The sequence below is a fragment of the Sapajus apella genome, unplaced genomic scaffold (assembly GCF_009761245.1).
Source record: "Sapajus apella isolate SASKATOON/1434 unplaced genomic scaffold, GSC_monkey_1.0 scaffold26, whole genome shotgun sequence".
Lineage (NCBI taxonomy): Eukaryota > Metazoa > Chordata > Mammalia > Primates > Cebidae > Sapajus > Sapajus apella.
The window spans coordinates 14,928,460-14,934,469 of NW_022436966.1; the positions used below are offsets into that span (position 1 = coordinate 14,928,460).

At 36.1% G+C, this 6,010-nt stretch overlaps 1 non-coding gene across 1 annotated transcript; it reads right to left on the bottom strand.

Moving 5' to 3' along the window:
* Positions 1-5,256: 5,256 nt before the first annotated feature.
* LOC116560727 lies at positions 5,257-5,359 on the bottom strand. The gene has a single exon (XR_004273111.1). It is a non-coding gene; the product is annotated as a U6 spliceosomal RNA (small nuclear RNA).
* Positions 5,360-6,010: the final 651 nt, after the last annotated feature.

Below are 6,010 nucleotides of genomic sequence, written 5' to 3' on the forward strand. Positions count from 1 at the left end.
CCTCAGTAACAGCAGTAGTAGTGGCTGTGAGCAAGGAGAGTCTATTCTCAGGGAGTGTGCAAGAATGCAGCAGCCTCTTCTGTTGGAAGAAGATTGCTATCAGTGGCAGTGGCCTCAGGCAGGCAGGTTTCAGTCTCTGAGGAACACATGTTTTGGTTTCTTTTGTCCCAGAGACAGCCTCTCAGTGTATGGCACCACCCCTTCATTGGGGTGCACAACATTCCTAGCAGCTAGCTAGGAATCCTGCTGGTCTGCTAGATAAAACTAGCATTGTGCCACTATGGCCTTCCAGGAAAACAAAAGGAAATATCAGTGAAGCTCCAGGGATATGAAGATGCAGGGGCTATTGGGTCTCACGGCAGGTTACAGTCTGGTGGGGGCTGGCGTCTCAAAATGGCACCATGCTGCCGCTGCTTAGGACTTGGGGAAGGGTGGACCCCTGTGTGAGCTCCCTCTCTGGAGAAGTGCTGTTCATGGTCCCCAGGCAGCTCCTTATGCTAGTCTCAGGGCCCACAAAGACCATGGGGCTCTCCCATGGCTAGGCTTGCAGGAATCTATGATAGGAATATGGACTCCTAGATCTGTCTCGCTTACCCTTTTCCCACACTGGGGATTATCTTTGGGCTCTCAGATGTTCCGGGGCAAATTGCCTGCCTCACTTCCTTCTCCTTCCATGCCTCAGATCTTTCCTGTCATTTCTCTATTGAATTCTAGTGTTCTCTCTTAGATACTCTATTTGAAGTATGATTATCTACTTGCTATTTTGATTCTTCATGGAGGAGATGAGAGCTGGATGCTTTCAGTCAGCCATCTTGAAGACTCTCCCATATGTAAATTTTTAACAAACAATTTAAATAAAGCTCAAAGTTCCCCTTGACCCCACCCCATCCTGCTCTCCAGTGTTTGAAACTTCTTTTTTGAATCTACATGCCTTTAGGAGGATATTGACTAGTTCACTGTGATCTCCACCTACTGTTTCACCCCTAGTCCCACTGCAATCCACTGTATCAACTACCTGGCCCCGAGTTCATTTGCATTAGAGAAAAAGCACTGTACTTGAAATCATTCATTAGTCATATCTTACCTGAATGAACCTTAAGACATTAAGGTTAGCCACTAAGACATTGAGCTTTACTTTGTTCATCTTTAAACCCTATGCTGCTCACACAGAGATTGTCATGGGAATCAAAGCAAATAATGTCAGTGAAGCCACCTGACTAGCCATGCTTCCTGAGCAAAAAGTATCCTAAGAAAAAGAAAATATATTTTACAGCAACCTATAAAATTTCTTAAGCCCATTATTCGTCTGTGAAAATTAAAGTTTCAATTTCATTATAAATGACAGATTCCATTATAAACGATAACATGTATGTATAACACTTAGTCATTGCCAAGACAAAAGTGATTCACAATTTTAGTCACTGTTATTGATGGTTTAAATAATAAATAGTAATAGTCAATCCTTGTTTATTTTATATGTTTTTAAATATCCTAAGTAAAATTGATACTACCAAAAGTTAAGTCATATTTGTCCTACAGCTTGAAGTACTTTCCAACACCCTACAAAACATTAAACAAACGTGAAATATTATTATTACCTGTCTTTCAAGACCCAGCTAAAGAATTCCTTCATAAAAAATTATTTCACCACCCCAATCTAAAACTCTCCCTCTGAATTCCAGTAATGGCTGTTTCTCTCCAGTTTTCTTGGCCATTATGCGTACACATGGGCTTGTATTGCTTCTATTGTTGTCACACTGTTATTTAAATATTTGTGGAACTGAGATTCTAGTCTTTAATTGTTCATGTGTTTATCTCATCTCTCCTCAATTCGATTATAGGCTTCCTTATGTTACAGGCCATGTTCTCTGCCATACTTTGCAACACATCACATACATAGTAGGGACCCGGTAAGTGTCTTTGATTCCATTTAAAGAGAGTGTTACATCCTAGTAGTACCGTAAGAATGTGCCTCTTAAAACTCCTCATATATAACCTTGTCCCTTCTGGAATGTAACCAGAGAATAGCTTTGAAGGGAGGTTATGGTGTGTTTCTTTCTTACTTGTTTCTAGGAATGAAAGATCTTGTTTTCTACCCTGGCAAAGTAAGGTGATTTGAATTTCTCTAATGCCAAATTCAGTATATGTTGTTTTTTGTATTGAAGGTCATGTGTTGAAATGTAAAAGTATCTGTTGGCAATAATTATTTAAGTAGACTATTCCAATCTTAAAAACATAGACTTGTGTTTAAAATTAATTTTCTTATTTGTCTATGGTTGCAACTTAAAACAGTTTTCCTTATATACACTATAAAATGTTAATAGCTACATATAGAGTGGCTTTACGACTGTAGTGTCATTTTTCTCAGCTTGATCAGCTCTTTTGAATGGCATCATTATGATCAAAGTTGTTTACAGTAATAAAATATGAATAGTTTCGATAAAAAAGTAGGCACCATTACAATTAAAAAGTATCTGGCATTTTAGAATGTGATAACCACTCATAATACTGTCGTAGGATAAGCAATTCTACAATATAAACATAATTAGAAGAATGACCTAAACAAGTCTTTGAAGCACAAAAAGGAATATGAATTGAGGGAGGTGTAGTGCTGCATAGTTAGGGATTTGCAGAATATTCAACATACCTGCATTATTTCAAAGAAATTGTGAGACGTTAAATATTTCATTCATACTTGTACCCTTCATCTAGTTCTACCTGCAAAGAACAAGCAAATCTTAAAATCAGGACAACATACCAAATGTTTCAATAAAACTTGGGGCTTAGTACTTTGTCTGATAAGGTATACTGCAAAAAATAGCATATTCATACTTGTGGGGGTATTTATTCAATTATATTCCATTGCTATTAAAAAATATAACAACTAGATGTATACAATAACTCTGCAGTCTTTACACTATGAACTAACACCTCTCTAAGTGATAACATTTTCTTCATCCAGGTACTGATATTTAGGTTTCTGTTTCTCTCCCTTTTTCTTAAGATCACTTTACTTCTGGTTCATGCATATGCTCATACCATCAGAGGGGTGGCAGGTAAGAGAAATTTAATAAAAGTCTAGGTCAGTTAACGTTGCTACTGCTTTGAGTTTCTGAAAACAGGTTTGGAGAAGGTGAATGATGGTAGACTATTTTTCTGGGGAAAAGAAATAACTGGTTTCAGCAATTTTATAAGGGTGATTGTCTTCATAATGTTTATAGTAAGTAAAGTTGTGAGGGCTGACGCAGAGGCAGCTGAGTACAATGACTATTTTGACTCCCTTATTGAAGAAGAGAAATAAGCAATTTTTGACATAATTCCTGATGCACACAGTAATTAGGAACCTGTGTACAAATAAGTAAAATAATTGTCAAACAATATACTTAAACATGTTGTATGTATAATAGTAATACTAAAATATAACTCAAGATATGTAATCCCCTTACTAATTCATTATTTTTGGTGAATAATGAAGACCTGTTCTCATGCCAGACTATTTTAATCCTGACATCTATCTCCAACTCCCTTTTGGAAAACATACCCCTTTTTCATAAGAGTGGATGTTATCCTTTTTTCCATGAGGCTGTCTGTCAGACACTGCTTTCCTGTAGCAGTACATTGGCTCTAGATTAACTTAATCAATAAAATAAATTATGTAATATTAAATATGTATATAATTATCTTCTTTAACTGTATAAAAACCTAGACTAAATTTTAAAATTGCCTCTTCTAGGTGCCTCATTATGCTTTTAGATAACCTAAAAGTCTATCAAAAGGGGAATAGCTAAAGAAATTATGGATGCGTGTAATGGAATATGTTGCTGTTAAAAAGAATGAGGTAATTCTGTATGAATTGACAATAAAATGTTATGTTACCGTGAAGTGAAATATTTTGTTAAAAAAGAAAATTATATAATATACATAAGGTATTGTGCCATTTTTTCATAAAAATACATATATTATGTATTCTAGAAAAAAGTCCCAATAAATACATATCTTCCTTGGGGGAGGAAAACATTCACTGTTTATTTGTATTATTTTAATTATCACAGTGATCATTTTAAAAACAGTTTTATGGTACGAAGATCAGGAAGGATCTCAGAAAATTTCTATCAAACTTCAAGGAAAACAGCATTCCTTTATTGTTGGCTTGTTTATAAACAAAGAAACCATGGAAAAATCCTCAGTTTGTTATGATAAAATGTTTTCTTTCAATATTTGCTATCTTTTTTTATTTCCTCACTTAGAAATTATGTATTCATATTTTTAATTATCTATTGGAACATAAAATCAATGAAACAGAAACCTATACTGGCTTAGATATCCCAACCTGAGCCTTTGATCAGTGTGCGGCATTGTGTGGTCTCTGGAATTGGCTTAGCATGGATGAGCAATTGCAGCCTCCTGTTTAACAGTTGTTTGACTCTCCCATTGGACAAAGTCGAGAAATCGCACAGCTGTGATTACTGCTGGCAGCTACTCCATAAGCCCGGGGGAACTAGCCTTCAGAGGAAGCTTACTCTGAGGTTGCAGGGGAGAGAGACAGAGAGAAATTAGGCATTTGTTGACATCATTGAGCTGATGGATAAACCCACACTGAAATCTCTCCTACTCTGTATTTTCAGGTATAAGATCCAATAAATGTCCTTTATTCTTTAATTCGCATTGAGTCAGTTTTTGTGTTAGTTGCAACTGAAGTCATTTCATTAACATATTTTTCTTAAGTAAATAAGAATGTAGACAAGGATTTGTGCACAATAATTGTTATCACAAATATTTAATGAGTAAAAAATACAAATGATCTAAATGTTAAATATTAGGAAACCAAGCGCAGGGATTATGGTTGACTGATATGATAGAATATTATGTAGCTATTAAAACTGATGTTTTCAAATAATTTTTAATTAACAAGTCCCTTCACAATCCAGCTTCTGTCACCTCCCTGGCCTTGTATCTCTGGGCTTCCTGGTAACACTCACATGTTCTCTATCCACTTTGTACTCCTTGTGTGGTTTTCTCTGCATAGGAAGACCCTGAATTCTCCCAACTTGTAGCTTCATCCTACTCACCCTTTAAAGTTAAGCTCAGGCATAACTCCTCCAGGAAGCCTTCTCATAATTTTTTTCTTGCTCCCCAAGTTCATGCCAGCCCTTCCTCTATGTGCCTGCAATAACAGTAGTTATTCCTGTAACTGGTGGTGTTTTAACTGTCTCTTTATGTCCTTCTTTCCCATTAGACTGTGAGCTCTTTGAAGGCAAAGACTAATGCTTCTTTTCTTTTCTTTTTTTTTTTTACAGGGGCCCTGCTAATCTTCTCTGTATCTTTCCAATTTTAGTACATGTACTGCCGAAGCGAGCACGACTGACTGCTTCTTATTGGTCTGTGTTTTCCCAATGCCTAGTCAAAGTTGTGGCAGAGAATAGCTGCTCTACAAATATATGTGGACTGCATGCATAGATAGTTAGATGAATAAATGAATGAATTTTCCCCAGGGATATATCAAGAATGTAGGAGAGGCAGCTTTGAGGATTTTTAACTTTTTGTGTGTTTTGCATGGAAATGGGAAAATTTTGTGATAAATAAGTTCTGGAGATATACTATACACCCGGAACAGCATGGTGCCTATAGCTAAGAATACTGAATTGTATAGTCATAATTTGCTAAGAGGGTAGAACTTGTCTTAAATGTTTTTATCAAAACAAAACAGCAATAATAATCAAGGTGGGGTAGAAGACTTTGGAAGGTGATAGATATTTCTGTGGCCTTGATGCTATTGACGGTTTCCTGGGTAGATACTTATCCCCAAACTCATCAAGATGTATATATTAAATATGCACAGCTTTTATATGTCAATCATTCCTCAGTAAAGTGGTTTATAAAATAAAGGAAGGAGTGGTAAAGAAAAATATCGCTTCTCCTGTTTAGTTTCTAAGATTATAAGACATTATCAATAAGCTTGTAATGGCTGGCTAAATGATAAGACTATTTTTTGACACTTCCTGGAAGATTA